This window comes from Vicia villosa, linkage group LG6, assembly GCF_029867415.1.
Source record: "Vicia villosa cultivar HV-30 ecotype Madison, WI linkage group LG6, Vvil1.0, whole genome shotgun sequence".
NCBI lineage: Eukaryota > Viridiplantae > Streptophyta > Magnoliopsida > Fabales > Fabaceae > Vicia > Vicia villosa.
The window spans coordinates 148,964,109-148,983,627 of record NC_081185.1 but is presented as its reverse complement, the minus strand read 5'-3'; positions in this window follow the sequence as shown (position 1 = coordinate 148,983,627).

Sequence of the window (19,519 nt, the reverse complement as noted above, 5' to 3'; positions counted from 1 at the left end):
ACTAATTGCGTCTAAATAATATTATTCTTAAGGCGCCATACAATAAAAATCTCGTAAAAAGATATAAACACAATAATTTTTCTCTGTTGCGCGCATTAAATATGATTCTATTCTTTGAATTTTGTTTAGTGAACAAGAGTAGTTCATATATTATTCTACCATGTCTACCGTATACCTTTTTCTTCATAAAGTCTCATATCCCCTCTCAAGTTGCTCATTTTGAGCAAAGATTACTGATCAGTGCATATTTATGCACATTCTCCTATATTTTTACTTAGGCATTTCTTTACTTTACCTTGTTTATTTTTCTATTTTAATGTGTTTTTATAAATCAGTTTATTTTTGCACTTATTTGATTTTCGCAATCTATTTTCAGCATTAGCAGTCTGCACTAAATTGATCATAACTGGAGCTTCGGGAATCCGATCGACGCGTTCTAATAATCGCCGGAAATCTAAGAGAAAGAGCTACATCTTTCATGTTGGAGTAAAAGGCAAATTCGAAATGCATAGTTCCCAGAATTTCGTTGAAGTTTCAGTCATTAGAATAATTTGTTTTTGGGTCATTAGTTTATGGGCTTGGGTTATGTTTTTGACCCAGTTTGAGTTAGTAGAGAAGAAAACCTTATTTTATTTTATAAGGGTTGGAAGCCGCTAGAATACGGAAGACCTTTTTTTTGCCACAAATTTTACTTTTAGTTTCATGATTAGAATGAAGAACTAATTCCCGAAGGCAAATCCTACTGCTTATGGGTTCCATTGCTTTGAGGTTATTCTAATACTAATTTAAATTCGATTTCTGTTCAATTCTTTTCTATGAAATCATTTGCTTAATTTGATTACAATTGTTTGCTTAATTCGATTGTTGTTCATAGAATAGAATTGATTAAATTCGATTGTATGCATGTTCCTAAATTTAATTGCGTGTTATCGTTTGCTTAATTCGTTAACTCGTCATATTCTTAACCGTTTGCTTAATTCGGTAAACAGGAACATAACTCGTATGATTTTGATAAGCGCTTGTCTGATTAATCTCATAATCGAATAGGATTGAAGCCGTTTAGGGATTGGTGTTATTATAACCGATGATAAGTCGGAACCCGAATCAGTAGGATTAGTCGTTTAGCTTATTTTAATAATCACTTAATTTACTCTGCTTTATAAATTGATTCTAAAACAAACCCCCATTATCGTTTTTAGTGTTAGTTAATAAAATCAAGAATCCTTGTGAGAACGATTCTAAAGGAATTTGACCCTTAAAATCGCAAAGTCAGGAAAAAATCGACGAACAGTACTCCTTTAGAATAGAATTCTAAAGGAATTTGACCCTTAAAATCTCAAATTCGTTGTTTTTCTATTTTTTATGAATTATTTACTGTTTTCATAGTGTCAAAAAATTCCAAAAAAATTCTCAAAATTTTTATTTGTCTTCATTAGATTAAATTTCGTGCTTTTGTATTTTTTTGAATTCATTTTAATCATATTTGTTTTTTCGTGTAAAAAAAAAATGGGAGACTCATTGGATCAGTTGGCTTATCTTATTAATTTGATGGAAGCAAGAGAACATCAATCGTGCTATCAAAATCATATTCCACTTGCGATTTGCAATATTTGTTCTTCAAATTTTCATGGTAATGATGCATGTCCTATGTTGTTAGATACTAATTTTTATGGTGAGGCCCAAATGGTAGGTGATCTTCAAGGACAATACTCATACATTAAAGAGCAGCCTATTTGGCCATATCAACAATTTCAACAAAATGCATCATTGAAAGCTGACACACAATCATATTTGGAAGAAATTATCAAGCAAATGGCTGAAAATAATAAGCGAATGACTGAAAATAATTTGCAATTTCAACAACATATGCAATCTATGTTTCCAGTTAAAAAAGTCCAAGGTGAACAAATAATCTCAAGTGTCCATCAAATTCAAGAGAACGTGATGTTTCATGATGATGTACAACCTGTTGCATCATTAGAGTTAACACGATGTGATACCAGCCTTGATGAATTTCCAGGTGAGCCCATTAAAACCGTGTTTGTTTCATATGATGAACTCATAGTAAGAAACAAAAATTCAAGTGAATGCATGAAAGAGATTATGCCACAAAATTTCTTGAAATCTGATTTGGATGAATTATATACTTCTCTTGAAGTAGATAACTCTCTTGAAATTTTTGCTTGTGAATGTGGTGTTTGTAATATTTGTCTTGAGATCAGTGCAGCCATTTTAGGTGAAGATAGTTTGATACCGACAACCACTTGTGCAGAAATTCTAGCAAATTCAACAACTCTTGAATTTGACAAAAAGAATGTGGATTTTTGTCATAAGCAACCATTGTCCATAGCAGAATTTTTTTTGGTGGAAACTCTAATTAAGCCAAACAACATGGTGTTATCTTTCACCATTTGTGCATCTCTTCCACCTATTTTATCTGACTCACAAGCTAAATGTGGATTTTCTATTTTTCATACTTTTGTTATTGCAGGTTTACCATATGTGCAGACTATTCCTCCTAAGCCACCAGATTTTTTTACTAATATCCAAGTTCACTTGCTATTTACTTTTTCCTATTTCATGTGTTCGTAATGCAGAAAGACCTCCACCAAAACCACCAGACATGAAAGCTACATTCCACCTTAACCCCTCGGGTGTGTTCTTTCCTTTCTCTGACTCTTATTTTATATTTATGTCCTTTCATTGAGGGCAATGCTTAGTTTAAGTGTGGGAGAGGGAATCATGCGTTTTCTTTGTTTTTGTTAGTATTTTGTTTAATTTTCGTCAATAAAAAAATGCATCTTCTTGAAAGTTTTAGGCTATAGACTGATTTGAGTCGAGTTTGCGGAGACTTGGGAAAAATTCACAAGATCGATATCGTTTTAACACCGTAAGTCTCCTGCATATGGAAATTGATTTGAATTTTTTATTATGTTTTAGCCTTAAATTCTCATTCTCTGACAGCTCTTGAGTAGTTTATTTCAGCAGTCGGCACCATCTCTCACACACTTTACGCAGGAAAGCCGATGAATATAAGTGAGTGTTCCGGAAAAAAAAAAGAAGAAAAAGGGAATGCACCTTCTAAGTTTGGTGACCCTCACCCGGTCACTTAACCCAACGGTTGTGGAACCTTAAAAAAAAGTTAAAAATAAGACTCTTTGTTAGTTGGTTCAGTGGTTTCTGGTGCTGAACTTGGTGAGGCGGATCACGGTCCGATCCCCCGCAACTAAAACTGAGTAAGCAAAGGGTTATGCCACGTAAGTACCAGAACCCCATGCAGAAAAGGATCAAAGTCACTAACCGGTCGTCTTGCTATAAGTGTGTGGAGATAACGGGCTTAATGTGATTGCGCCTGAATGAAAAAGAGCAAAAAGGATGAGTAAGTTAGGCTATGGTATAATAATATGATTTGAATTCGTTTGTGTATTTAGGAGGCTTATGTCTGCACAGTTGTGGATTAGTGTTCCTACGATATCCTTAGTGTGCAAGATTAGTACCTATTGATGCAAACTTAACCGAAGAAGACTTTTAGCCTGAAATGAGTAACTGTTGATGTGTTTGTGCTTACTTTATTTTGATTTTATTTTGCTCGGAGTGCAAAAGTTCAAGTGTGGGGGAATTTGATCAGTGCATATTTATGCACATTCTCCTATATTTTTACTTAGGCATTTCTTTACTTTACCTTGTTTATTTTTCTATTTTAATGTGTTTTTATAAATCAGTTTATTTTTGCACTTATTTGATTTTCGCAATCTATTTTCAGCATTAGCAGTCTGCACTAAATTGATCATAACTGGAGCTTCGGGAATCCGATCGACGCGTTCTAATAATCGCCGGAAATCTAAGAGAAAGAGCTACATCTTTCATGTTGGAGTAAAAGGCAAATTCGAAATGCATAGTTCCCAGAATTTCGTTGAAGTTTCAGTCATTAGAATAATTTGTTTTTGGGTCATTAGTTTATGGGCTTGGGTTATGTTTTTGACCCAGTTTGAGTTAGCAGAGAAGAAAACCTTATTTTGTTTTATAAGGGTTGGAAGCCGCTAGAATACGGAAGACCTTTTTTTTGCCACAAATTTTACTTTTAGTTTCATGATTAGAATGAAGAACTAATTCCCGAAGGCAAATCCTACTGCTTATGGGTTCCATTGCTTTGAGGTTATTCTAATACTAATTTAAATTCGATTTCTGTTCAATTCTTTTCTATGAAATCATTTGCTTAATTTGATTACAATTGTTTGCTTAATTCGATTGTTGTTCATAGAATAGAATTGATTAAATTCGATTGTATGCATGTTCCTAAATTTAATTGCGTGTTATCGTTTGCTTAATTCGTTAACTCGTCATATTCTTAACCGTTTGCTTAATTCGGTAAACAGGAACATAACTCGTATGATTTTGATAAGCGCTTGTCTGATTAATCTCATAATCGAATAGGATTGAAGCCGTTTAGGGATTGGTGTTATTATAACCGATGATAAGTCGGAACCCGAATCAGTAGGATTAGTCGTTTAGCTTATTTTAATAATCACTTAATTTACTCTGCTTTATAAATTGATTCTAAAACAAACCCCCATTATCGTTTTTAGTGTTAGTTAATAAAATCAAGAATCCTTGTGAGAACGATATTCGAGTTGTCGTTACCGTTACTACAGTTTTTACAAAAACTCGTTTTTGATCCGTGTGCGATAGCGGATCAATTACAATCATCATATTCTATTATATTTAGTTCTATTTTATTCGGTTCTATCCTATTCTATTTTGCTTTGTTTATACAAAATAGAAAAATTCTCCCTTTTAATGTGTGTAAATTGACTTTATAGCTAACATCTTTTTAAAATAAAAGTAAATTAAAATTTATACATTTTAGGTTTATTTTGACAAACACCATATTATATTCTATTTTGTTCTGTTTAATTCTACTTCATTCTATTTTATTTCGCTCTGCATTTACAAAATAGAAAAATTCATTAACGCGTGTAAATTGATTTTATAGCTAACATCTTTTTAAAATAAAGATAAATTAAAATTTTTACATTTTAAATTTATTTTGTTTGAGTTAATAATTCCTTTAAATTGTAACAATGTATGTAAGCTAAGCAGCAGAATAAATTAATCTGCATGACTATGCATAACTTAATGTACATACATAAATTTCGGTATTCTATCCTCTCTTTTTTATTTTTTATTTAATCATTTATTGTGTACATGACTATGTTTTGTATAATGTTATTACAACTTATTAACTACTTATATATTATACAAATTATCAAATTTAAAAAACAGAGAGACAAAATCTAGAGTTGTTTTTTTAGTTATTATGCAAAGTCTAATTTATTCAAGGCTTAAATGCACCTTTGGTTCCTGTAAGTTAGCGAGTTTTTGATTTTCGTCCCTGTAAGTTTTTTTTGTTGGTATGAGTCCCTATATTTTACTTTTTGCTTGCGGTTTAGTCCCTAAAGCCAAAATCCGCAGGAAAATCTGCAGGTTTTGCTGCGAATTTTCCTACGGATTTTGATTTTAGGGACTAAAACAAATGCGAAAGTAAAATATAGGGACTCATACCAACAAAAAAACTTACAAGGACGAAAATCAAAACTCGCTAACTTACAGGGACCAAAGGTGCATTTAAACCTTTCTTCAATCATGGTAATAGTTGGTTTTAAAATAAACAAAAAATACCAAAAAACTTGAAACCAAGATTAGTTTAATTGGTTTAAAATGATTAATTAAAATACATAAAGCAAAAGTATTTGGTTTATTTTTGTCAATTTTATTATAAATTATTTTTCTTTATTAAGTAAATAAAGTCTAATATTTTTTTAGTAATCCTATTAAAAGATAAATATTAATTCAATTAAAAACATAAAACAAATGTATTTCAAAATAATCGAATCATTTGGTCATTTAATTAATAAAATTTTGAAAAATTAAAAAAAAATCTATTTGCAGTAAATTAGTCATTTTAACCTATAATAATAAATGTTTACATCATTAAATTTTCAAGCAGATTTCATATTAAAAAAAATTTAATCTATTTACATTATATCTACTAGCATTCAAACGGAAATCTTGTCTTACAAAAACAATTGACACTCTAGTGTATGTTTGTCTGCTATTTTTAATGCGCACAACAGAGAACAATTATTGCGTTTATATCTTTTTTACGAGATTTTTATTATACGACGCCTTAAGAATAATATTATTTAGATGCAATTAGTAGAATTAAAATCAAAAAGATAAATGTATATTTTAAAAATAATTTTATTATTCTCTAGTTTTTAACTAATAGAGTTCTATTGAGAAAACACTTCTTTTATCCAATTTTTTTGTTATACCTCTCATTAATAATATTATTATTTAAACATAATTAGTTTAATTAAAATTAAGATAATAAATATTTAATTTCAATATATTTTATCATTGTACCCTATCTCACCCTCCACATATGTGATTTTGTTTTTTATTGGATTAACACGTTTATGTCTTTTAGGAAATTTTTTATATAATCCTACTAAAAATACTATTTAGAAACACTCTATATATCAAGTTTTTCATTTTGAACAAAGCAAATCTATTTAGAAACACTCTATATATCAAGTTTTTCATTTTGAACAAAGCTGACAAACATCATATTCTAGTCTATTTCGCTCTTTTTATACAAAATAGAAAAAATCTCTCTTTAACGCGTGAAATTGATTTTATAGCTAACATCTTTTTAAAATAAAAGTAAATTAAAACTTATTAATTTTAGGTTTATTTTGACAAACATCATATTTTATTCAATTTTGTTATATTTTATTCTCTTTTTTATTGGGTTTATATATGTTAGGCGTTTGTAGTTGAAGTGATCATATTTTATTATAATTTTAGCAAACTCACTATTTCGAAGTTAGCCGCAGCGTGTTCATGACGGATGAAGTTGGTATCGACATTGCTCAAATGATTGGGGCGGCTAGTTTCCCAGATAAAACCTTCTTCTTATCAAAGTTTAGTCAGAAGCCATTTCTCTATGGAGGTGTTAATTTTCCAATACCATTTCCAATTATGGATACCTTTCTTAGTATGATGGATATTTGCATGTTTAAGCGGTCCGTTTACGTAATTGATCTTACTGAGGATACTATCAAGGTGTCGTAGAATGAACCTGCAATGGAAACTGTTACTCAATGGTTTCTTCATAATTAACGGTCTTGACTGATCTAGGCATAAATATATGGTTAGACACACTCTTACTTGTTGACATGTTATATTATCCAAACATAAGAGGTGTCCGAGTTTATCGATTGAATTTATCGATGGAATGAAACAGAAAAGATATGGTTGGAAATTTATGACGCTTAAAATATGGTTATCTTCCTGCGAATGACACGTCGTTTGCACTACGTGTGTCTAAACTTTCATCCTTATGGACGGTGCATTTAAGGGATACCCCCATAAATATTAATTCAATTAAAAACATAAAAAAAAAAATATTTCAAAATAATTGAATCATTTGATCATTTAAGTAGTATAATTCTGACAAATTAATCTACTTACACTATATTTACTAGCATTCAACCGGGATCTCCTGTCTTACAGAAAAAAATGGCATTTTGGTGTACGTTTGTCCGCTTCTTTTAATGCGCACAACACAGAAAAATTATTGCGTTTATATCTTTTTACGAGATTTTTATTGTACGGTGCCTTAAGAATAACATTATTTAGATGCAATTAGTAGAATTAAAATCAAGATGATAAATGTATATTTTAAAAGTAATCTTATTATTCTCTGGTATTTAACTAATAGAGTTCTATTGAGAAAACACTTCTTTTATCCAATTTTTTTGTTATACGTCCCATTAAAAATATTATTATTTAAACATAATTAGTTTTATTAAAATCAAGATGATAAATGTTTAGTTTCAATATATTTTATCATTATACTCTATCCCACCCTCCACATGTCTCATTCCGTTTTTTTTATTGGCCAAACACGTTTATGTCTTTTAAAATTTTTTTATACAGTCCTACTAAAAATAAATCTATTTAGACACACTCTTTATCTCTCTCTTCATAAAGTGTCATATTTCTCTCTATATATATATTTCAAGTTGTTCATTTTGTACAAAGATGACAAACATCATATTCTATTCTGCTTCGTTCTGTTTTATTCTACTTTATTATATTCTATTTCACTCTGCTTATACAAAATAGAAAAAATCTCTCTTTAACGCGGGAAATTGATTTTATAGCTGACATCTTTTTAAAATAAAGGTAAATTAAAATTTATTCATTTTAGGTTTATTTTGACAAACATCATATTTTATTCTATTTTGTTATATTTTATTCTCTCTTTTTATTGGGTTTATATATGTTAGGCGTTTGTAGTTGAAGTGATCATATTTTATTATATTTCGTTCCATTAATAATTGGAGTGAGAGAGTTATAATTTCTTAGGTGTGCACGCTAAAAAAATGGACAAATAGAAACATGAGTGCATATCACAAAGTTTACACAAAAATTATGCGTTTATGTTTTGACGCGTGAGCAAACAAAAAAAACGGATAAACGGGCACGGGAGTGCCCGTTTAGACGCTAGTATGATATAATATGATTGAATGTATGTAAAATTTGAATTGAAGCTTGTCAAAATTAAAAAGAAAATAGCAAGTTCAAAACCCTTCAACCTTTCGACACTCATTTAAAATCTTCAAAATCCTCCGATCCTTCCATTTCAACCCTAATTCTCTTGAAAAACCTTTGTCTCTCCTTCAAAATCTTTAAACCCTAATCGATATGGCTTCGTTCCCTAACATGGATTCAACATCCGATTTTTGTTTCTCGCTGCAATAAAGCCAAGATCCTGGTCCGCACTTCCTTGGGAGGTTTTAGATGTCATATGGAAATGGTTCGATGATAAAACCGACTCCATTCGTTTCCGCTCCATATGTCAGCAATGGAGAGTCGACTTCCCAGCGACTAACCGGGCAGACAATCTTTTTGTCGTTTGATATTCGCATGTTCCTTAAGGACCTCCTATGGAGGGAGCTGATCATACTCATCCCAATGGTGATTTTCTAAAGGTTAGTAAACATACCTACTACCTTGTTAAGCCCGGGACACAATAAGAGAATCCTTGGATTATAAGAATTCAAGAAAGTTCAATTGCCTTACCTAGATTAGTGATTTCTTATGGACATGTGGATACTCTCGACCATCATTTATTGTATTCCTTGCCCTGTTGGTTTAATTTTAGCAAACTCACTATTTCGAAACTAGCCGGCAGCGTGTTCATGACGGATGAAGTTGGTATCGACATTGCTCAAATAATTGGGGCGGCTAGTTTCCCAGATAAAACCTTCTTCTTATCAAAGTTTAGTCAGAAGGCATTTCTCTATGGAGGTGTTAATTTTCCAATACCATTTCCTATTATGGATACCTTTCTTAGTGTGATGGATATTTGCATGTTTAAATGGTCCGTTTACGCAATTGATCTTACTGAGGATACTATCAAGGTGTCGTAGAATGAACCTGCAGTGGAAACCGTTACTCAATGGTTTCTTCATAATTAACGGTCTTGACTGATCTAGGCATAAATATATGGTTAGACACACTCTTACTTGTTGACATGTTGTATTATCCAAACATAAGAGGTGTTCGAGTTTATCGATTGAATGAAACAGAAAAGATATGGTTGGAAATTTATGACGCTTAAAATATGGTTATCTTCCTGCGAATGACACGTCGTTTGCACTACGTGTGTCTAGACGGTGCATTTAAGGGATACAATTATAAATATTAATTCAATTAAAAACATAAAACAAAAGTATTTCCAAATAATCGAATCATATGATCATTTAAGTAGTATAATTCTGACAAATTAAAATATATATATTTTTGCAGTAATTTAGTCATTTTAATCTATAATAATAAATGTTTACATAATTAAATATTCACGCAGATTTCTTATTAAAAAAATTAATCTATTTACATTATATTTACTAGTATTCAACCGGGATCTCCTGGCTTACAGAAAAATAAATGGCATTTCGGTGTACGTTTGTCCGCTTCTTTTAATGCGCACATCACAGAAAAATTATTGCGTTTATATCTTTTTACGAGATTTTTATTGTACGGTGCCTTAAGAATAACATTATTTAGATGCAACTAGTAGAATTAAAATCAAGATGATAAATGTATATTTTAAAAGTAATCTTATTATTCTCTGGTATTTAACTAATAGAGTTCTATTGAGAAAACACTTCTTTTATCCAATTTTTTGTTATACGTCCCATTAAAAATAATATTATTTAAACATAATTAGTTTTATTAAAATTAAGATGATAAATGTTTAATTTCAATATATTTTATCATTATACTCTATCCCACCCTCCACATATCTCATTCCGTTTTTTTTATTGGCCAAAAACGTTTATGTCTTTTGGAAAAAAATTTATACAGTCCTACTAAAAATAAATCTATTTAGATACACTCTTTATCTCTCTCTTCATAAAGTGTCATATTTCTCTCTCTATATATATTTCAAGTTGTTCATTTTGAACAAAGATGAAAAACATCATATTCTATTCTATTTTGTTCTGTTTTATTCTACTTTATTATATTGTATTTCACTCTGCTTATACAAAATAGAAAAAATCTCTCTTTAACGCGGGAAATTGATTTTATAGCTGACATCTTTTTAAAATAAAGGTAAATTAAAATTTATTCATTTTAGGTTTATTTTGACAAACATCATATTTTATTCTATTTTGTTATATTTTATTCTCTCTTTTTTATTGGGTTTATATATGTAAGGCGTTTGTAGTTGAAGTGATCATATTTTATTATATTTCGTTCCATTAATAATTGGAGTGAGAGAGTTATAATTTCTTAGGTGTGCGCACTAAAAAAATGGACAAATAGAAACATGAGTGCATATCACAAAGTTTACACAAAAATTATGCGTTTATGTTTTGACGCGTGAGCAAACAAAAAAAACGGATAAACGGGCACGGGAGTGCCCGTTTAGACGCTAGTATGATATAATATGATTAAATGTATGTAAAATTTGAATTGAAGCTTGTCAAAATTAAAAAGAAAATAGCAAGTTCAAAACCCTTCAACCTTTCGACACTCGTTTAAAATCTTCAAAATCCTCCGATCCTTCCATTTCAACCCTAATTCTCTTGAAAAACCTTTGTCTCTCCTTCAAAATCTTTAAACCCTAATCGATATGGCTTCGTTCCCTAACATGGATTCAACATCCCGATTTTTGTTTCTCGCTGCAATGAAGCCAAGATGCTGGTCTGCACTTCCTTGGGAGGTTTTAGATGTCATATGGAAATGGTTCTATGATAAAACCGACTCCATTTGTTTCCGCTCCATATGTCAGCAATGGAGAGGCGACTTTCCAGCGACTAACCGGGCAGACAATCTTTTTGTCGTTTGATATTCGCATGTTCCTTAAGGACCTCCTATGGAGGGAGCTGATCATACTCATCCCAATGGTGATTTTCTAAAGGTTAGTAAACATACCTACTACCTTGTTAAGCCCGGGACACAATAAGAGAATCCTTGGATTATAAGAATTCAAGAAAGTTCAAATGCCTTACCTAGATTAGTGATTTCTTATGGACATGTGGATACTCTCAACCATCATTTATTGTATTCCTTGCCCTGTTGGTTTACTTTTAGCAAACTCACTATTTCACTAGCCGGCAGCGTGTTCATGACGGATGAAGTTGGTATCGACATTGCTCAAATAATTGGGGCGGCTAGTTTCCCAGATAAAACCGTCTTCTTATCAAAGTTTAGTCGGAAGCCATTTCTCTGTGGAGGTGTTAATTTTCCAATACCATTTCCAATTATGGATACCTTTCTTAGTGTGATGGATATTTGCGTGTTTAAGCGGTAAGTTTACGTAATTGATCTTACTGAGGATACTATCGAGATGTCGTAGAATGAACCTGCAATGGAAACCTTTACTCAAGGATTTCTTCATAATTAACGGTCTTGACTGATCTAGGCATAAATATATGGTTAGACACACTCTTACTTGTTCACATGTTGTATTATCCAAACATAGGAGGTGTCCGAGTTTATCGATTGAATGAAACAGAAAAGATATGGTTGGAAATTTATGACGCTTAAAATATGGTTATCTTCCTACGAATGACACGTCGTTTGCACTACGTGTGTCTAAACTTTCATCCTTATGGACGGTGCATTTAAGGGATACCCCTATAAATATTAATTCAATTAAAAACATAAAACAAAAATATTTCAAAATAATTGAATCATTTGATCATTTAAGTTGTATAATTCTGACAAATTAATCTATTTACACTATATTTACTAGCATTCAACCGGGATCTCCTGTCTTACAGAAAAAAATGGCATTTCGGTGTACGTTTGTCCGCTTCTTTTAATGCGCACAACAAAGAAAAATTATTGCGTTTATATCTTTTTACGAGATTTTTATTGTACGGTGCCTTAAGAATAACATTGCTTAGATGCAATTAGTAGAATTAAAATCAAGATGATAAATGTATATTTTAAAAGTAATCTTATTATTCTCTGGTATTTAACTAATTGAGTTCTATTGAGAAAACACTTCTTTTATCCAATTTTTTTGTTATACGTCCCATTAAAAATATTATTATTTAAACATAAATAGTTTTATTAAAATTAAGATGATAAATGTTTAATTTCAATATATTTTATCATTATACTCTATCCCACCCTCCACATGTCTCATTCCGTTTTTTTTATTGCCCAAACACGTTTATGTCTTTTAGGAAAAATTTTATACAGTCCTACTAAAAATAAATCTATTTAGACACACTCTTTATCTCTCTCTTCATAAAGTGTCATATTTCTCTCTATTTATATATTTCAAGTTGTTCATTTTGTACAAAGATGACAAACATCATATTCTATTCTATTTCGTTCTGTTTTATTCTACTTTATTATATTCTATTTCACTCTGCTTATACAAAATAGAAAAAATCTCTCTTTAACGCGGGAAATTGATTTTATAGCTGACATCTTTTTAAAATAAAGGTAAATTAAAATTTATTCATTTTAGGTTTATTTTGACAAACATCATATATTATTCTATTTTGTTATATTTTATTCTCTCTTTTTTATTGGGTTTATATATGTTAGGCGTTTGTAGTTGAAGTGATCATATTTTATTATATTTCGTTCCATTAATAATTGGAGTGAGAGAGTTATAATTTCTTAGGTGTGCACGCTAAAAAATGGATAAATAGAAACATGAGTGCATATCACAAAGTTTACACAAAAATTATGCGTTTATGTTTTGACGCGTGAGCAAACAAAAAAAAACGGATAAACGGACACGGGAGTGCCCGTTTAGACGCTAGTATGATATAATATGATTAAATGTATGTAAAATTTGAATTGAAGCTTGTCAAAATTAAAAAGAAAATAGCAAGTTCAAAAGCCTTCAACCTTTCGACACTCATTTAAAATATTCAAAATCCTCCGATCCTTCCATTTCAACCCTAATTCTCTTGAAAAACCTTTGTCTCTCCTTCAAAATCTTTAAACCCTAATCGATATGGCTTCGTTCCCTAACATGGATTCAACATCCCGATTTTTGTTTCTCGCTGCAATGAAGCCAAGATGCCGGTCCGCACTTCCTTGGGAGGTTTTAGATGTCATATGGAAATGGTTCTATGATAAAACCGACTCCATTCGTTTCCGCTCCATATGTCAGCAATGGAGAGGCGACTTCCCAGCGACTAACCGGGCAGACAATCTTTTTGTCATTTGATATTCGCATGTTCCTTAAGGACCTCCTATGGAGGGAGCTGATCATACTCATCCCAATGGTGATTTTTAGTAAACATACCTACTACCTTGTTAATCCCGGGACACAATAAGAGAATTCTTGGATTATAAGAATTGAAGAAAGTTCAAATGCCTTACCTAGATTAGTGATTTTTTATGGACATGTGGATACTCTCGACCATCATTTATTGTATTCCTTGCCCTGTTGGTTTAAATTTAGCAAACTCACTATTTCGAAACTAGCCGGCAGCGTGTTCATGACGGATGAAGTTGGTATCGACATTGCTCAAATAATTGGGGCGGCTAGTTTCCCAGATAAAACCCTCTTCTTATCAAAGTTTAGTCAAAGTTTAGTCAGAAGCCATTTCTATATGGAGGTGTTAATTTTCCAATACCATTTCCAATTAAGGATACCTTTCTTAGTGTGATGGATATTTGCATGTTTAAGCGGTCCGTTTACGTAATTGATAATACTGAGGATACTATCAAGATGTCTTAGAATGAACCTGCAATGGAAACCGTTACTCAAGGTTTCTTCATAATTAACGGTCTTGACTGATCTAGGCATAAATATATGGTTAGACACACTCTTACTTGTTGACATGTTGTATTATCCAAACATAAGAGGTGTCCGAGTTTATCGATTGAATGAAACATAAAAGATATGGTTGGAAATTTATGACGCTTAAAATATGGTTATCTTCCTGCGAATGACACGACGTTTGCACTACATGTGTCTAAACTTTCATCCTTATGGACGGTGCATTTAAGGGACACCCCTATAAATATTAATTCAATTAAAAACATAAAACAAAAATATTTCAAAATAATTGAATCATTTGATCATTTAAGTAGTATAATTCTAACAAATTAATCTATTTACACTATATTTACTAGCATTCAACCGGGATCTCCTGTCTTACAGAAAAAAATGGCATTTCGGTGTACGTTTGTCCGCTTCTTTTAATGCGCACAACACAGAAAAATTATTGCGTTTATACCTTTTTACGAGATTTTTATTGTATGGTGCCTTAAGAATAACATTATTTAGATGCAATTAGTAGAATTAAAATCAAGATGATAAATGTATATTTTAAAAGTAATCTTATTATTCTCTGGTATTTAACTAATAGAGTTCTATTGAGAAAACACTTCTTTTATCTAATTTTTTTGTTATACGTCCCATTAAAAATATTATTATTTAAACATAATTATTTTATTAAAATTAAGATGATAAATGTTTAATTTCAATATATTTTATCATTATACTCTATCCCACCCTCCACATGTCTCATTCCGTTTTTTTGATTGCCCAAACACGTTTATGTCTTTTAGAAATTTTTTTATACAGTCCTACTAAAAATAAATCTATTTAGACACACTCTTTATCTCTCTCTTCATAAAGTGTCATATTTCTCTCTCTATATATATATATTTCACGTTGTTCATTTTGTACAAAGATGACAAACATCATATTCTATTCTATTTATTCTGTTTTATTCTACTTTATTATATTCTATTTCACTCTGCTTATACAAAATAGAAAAAATCTCTCTTTAACGCGGGAAATTGATTTTATAGCTGACATCTTTTCAAAATAAAGGTAAATTAAAATTTATTCATTTTAGGTTTATTTTGACAAACATCATATTTTATTCTATTTTGTTATATTTTATTCTCTCTTTTTTATTGGGTTTATATATGTTAGGCGTTTGTAGTTGAAGTGATCATATTTTATTATATTTCGTTCCATTAATAATTGGAGTGAGAGAGTTATAATTTCTTAGGTGTGTACGCTAAAAAAATGGACAAATAGAAACATGAGTGCATATCACAAAGTTTACACAAAAATTATGCGTTTATGTTTTGACGCGTGAGGAAACAAAAAAAACGGATAAACAATGCCCGTTTAGACGCTAGTATGATATAATATGATTAAATGTATGTAAAATTTGAATTGAAGCTTGTCAAAATTAAAAAGAAAATAGCAAGTTCAAAACCCTTCAACCTTTCGACACTCATTTAAAATATTCAAAATCCTTCGATCCTTCCATTTCAACCCTAATTCTCTTGAAAAACCTTTGTCTCTCCTTCAAAATCTTTAAACCCTAATCGATATGGCTTCGTTCCCTAACATGGATTCAACATCCCGATTTTTGTTTCTCGCTGCAATGAAGCCAAGATGCCGGTCCGCACTTCCTTGGGAGGTTTTAGATGTCATATGGAAATGGTTCTATGATAAAACCGACTCCATTCGTTTCCGCTCCATATGTCAGCAATGGAGAGGCGACTTCCCAGCGACTAACCGGGAAGACAATCTTTTTGTCATTTGATATTCGCATGTTCCTTAAGGACCTCCTATGGAGGGAGCTGATCATACTCATCCCAATGGTGATTTTTAGTAAACATACCTACTACCTTGTTAATCCCGGGACACAATAAGAGAATCCTTGGATTATAAGAATTCAAGAAAGTTCAAATGCCTTACCTAGATTAGTGATTTTTTATGGACATGTGGATACTCTCGACCATCATTTATTGTATTCCTTGCCCTGTTGGTTTAATTTTAGCAAACTCACTATTTCGAAACTAGCCGGCAGCGTGTTCATGACGGATGAAGTTGGTATCGACATTGCTCAAATAATTGGGGCGGCTAGTTTCCCAGATAAGACCCTCTTCTTATCGAAGTTTAGTCAGAAGCCATTTCTCTATGGAGGTGTTAATTTTCCAATACCATTTCCAATTATGGATACCTTTCTTAGTGTGATGGATATTTGCATGTTTAAGCGTCCATTTACGTAATTGATCTTACTGAGGATACTATCAAGATGTCGTAGAATGAACCTGCAATGGAAACCGTTACTCAAGGGTTTCTTCATAATTAACGGTCTTGACTGATCTAGGCATAAATATATGGTTAGACACACTCTTACTTGTTGACATGTTGTATTATCCAAACATAGGAAGTGTCCGAGTTTATCGATTGAATGAAACACAAAAGATATGGTTGGAAGTTTATGACGCTTAAAATATGGTTATCTTCCTGCGAATGACACGTCGTTTTCACTACGTGTGTCTAAACTTTCATCCTTATGGACGGTGCATTTAAGGGATACCCCTATAAATATTAATTCAATTAAAAACATAAAACAAAAATATTTCAAAATAATTGAATCATTTGATCATTTAAGTAGTATAATTCTGACAAATTAATCTATTTACACTATATTTACTAGCATTCAACCGGGATCTCCTGTCTTACAGAAAAAAAATGGCATTTCGGTGTACGTTTGTCCGCTTCTTTTAATGCGCACAACACAGAAAAATTATTGCGTTTATTTCTTTTTACGAAATTTTTATTGTACGGTGCCTTAAGAATAACATTACTTAGATGCAATTAGTAGAATTAAAATCAAGATGATAAATGTATATTTTAAAAGTAATCTTATTATTCTCTTGTATTTAACTAATTGAGTTCTATTGAGAAAACACTTCTTTTATCAAAATTTTTTTGTTATACGTCCCATTAAAAATATTATTATTTAAACATAATTAGTTTTATTAAAATTAAGATGATAAATGTTTAATTTCAATATATTTTATCATTATACTCTATCCCACCCTCCACATGTCTCATTCCGTTTTTTTTATTGCCCAAACACGTTTATGTCTTTTAGAAATTTTTTTATAGTCTTACTAAAAATAAATCTATTTAGACACACTCTTTATCTCTCTCTTCATAAAGTGTCATATTTCTCTCTCTATATATATATATTTCAAGTTGTTCATTTTGTACAAAGATGACAAACATCATATTCTATTCTATTTCGTTCTGTTTTATTCTACTTTATTATATTCTATTTCACTCTGCTTATACAAAATAGAAAAAATCTCTCTTTAACGTGGGAAATTGATTTTATAGCTGACATCTTTTTAAAATAAAGGTAAATTAAAATTTATTCATTTTAGGTTTATTTTGACAAACATCATATTTTATTCTATTTTGTTATATTTTATTCTCTCTTTTTTATTGGGTTTATATATGTTAGGCGTTTGTAGTTGAAGTGATCATATTTTATTATATTTCGTTCCATTAATAATTGGAGTGAGAGAGTTATAATTTCTTAGGTGTGTACGCTAAAAAAATGGACAAATAGAAACATGAGTGCATATCACATTTTACACAAAAATTATGCGTTTATGTTTTGACGCGTGAGGAAACAAAAAAAACGGATAAACAGTGCCCGTTTAGACGCTAGTATGATATAATATGATTAAATGTATGTAAAATTTGAATTGAAGCTTGTCAAAATTAAAAAGAAAATAGCAAGTTCAAAACCCTTCAACCTTTCGACACTCATTTAAAATATTCAAAATCCTCCGATCCTTCCATTTCAACCCTAATTCTCTTGAAAAACCTTTGTCTCTCCTTCCAAATCTTTAAACCCTAATAGATATGGCTTCGTTCCCTAACATGGATTCAACATCCCGATTGTAACACCCATATATAATTACATGCATCAAATCATATAAATATACATGAATCCAAGTATTTGGTACTGAAATACCAATAAGTTCCTAGTCAACACATTATACATATTAGTGCCCAAATACAAAAGTCCTACACAATGGCATAATACATACAAGATGTTCAAAAGTAAAATACTAAGAACTAGATCAAACAATGATCTCAAAAGAACTCCACAACGGAAGCTTCGCCATATCCAAAATAAGTACAAGGAATAAGGAAATCAAACTTCTTTCTCCTTACCTGTTATACCCCAAAATTTGCCCACATATTTTTCAAGAAAACTCCAATCTGAAAATTAAGGGTCTCATATAATCATGGATTTTTATTTCAACAAATATCCTGACATATGAAATACTTAGTTTTTAGAATCTTTCTTATACAGTAATTTGGCTTGCAGTTGAATTTATTCTTACGCAAACACCAAATACTGTTTATTACTTCACACATGCTATTTATTTATTTACAGATAAATAGTACTGACACAATTGGTACAGAGTTAAATCTTTTTGCAGGCGCAGAATCAGGAAACTCAGACTGTACTGGTAACAAGTAGATTATTATTATCTTTTGTTTCCCACTAATTTTTGTACTATATTCCCTTATTTTCAAAAATCTTTTCAAATCTCTTTTTCAAAAATCAAATCTCTCCTTTTTCCAACACTATCATACACTTTCTTTCAAATCTTACTTCCACTCAAATTTTCCTTTTGTACGGAATCACATCATTCCCCAACGTCTCTTTCCTTCTTTCCATTCTATAAATACCTCTCATTTTCTTCCATAAAATCTCACATCAAATTCCAACTAATCTTTCAAATTCCTACCTCATATCTATTTTCTCTTCTTCCCTAACAAGAATGGCAAAGTGGATAGAGACACTGTTTCTTACAGTCATCACCATTGCTACGGTGATCATGACTTTCTTCTGCCTGCATAGTCTTGAAGAGTGTGGACCTGCAATGGTTGCACTCCCAATCATCTACATGTTATTGTTTATAGCATGGGTCATTAATCGTCATTCTTAAAATTTGCCGTATTTCTTATTTCTTAAATGTACCGTTTATTCGTCGTACTGTTCAATATAGTATGTGATATTTGTACTGTCAGTATTAAATGTTGTACTATTTGTCATAATATTGCTTAATTACTAAGATAATATTTTGTGTGTTTTCTGCCAGTCAAATATTCCTA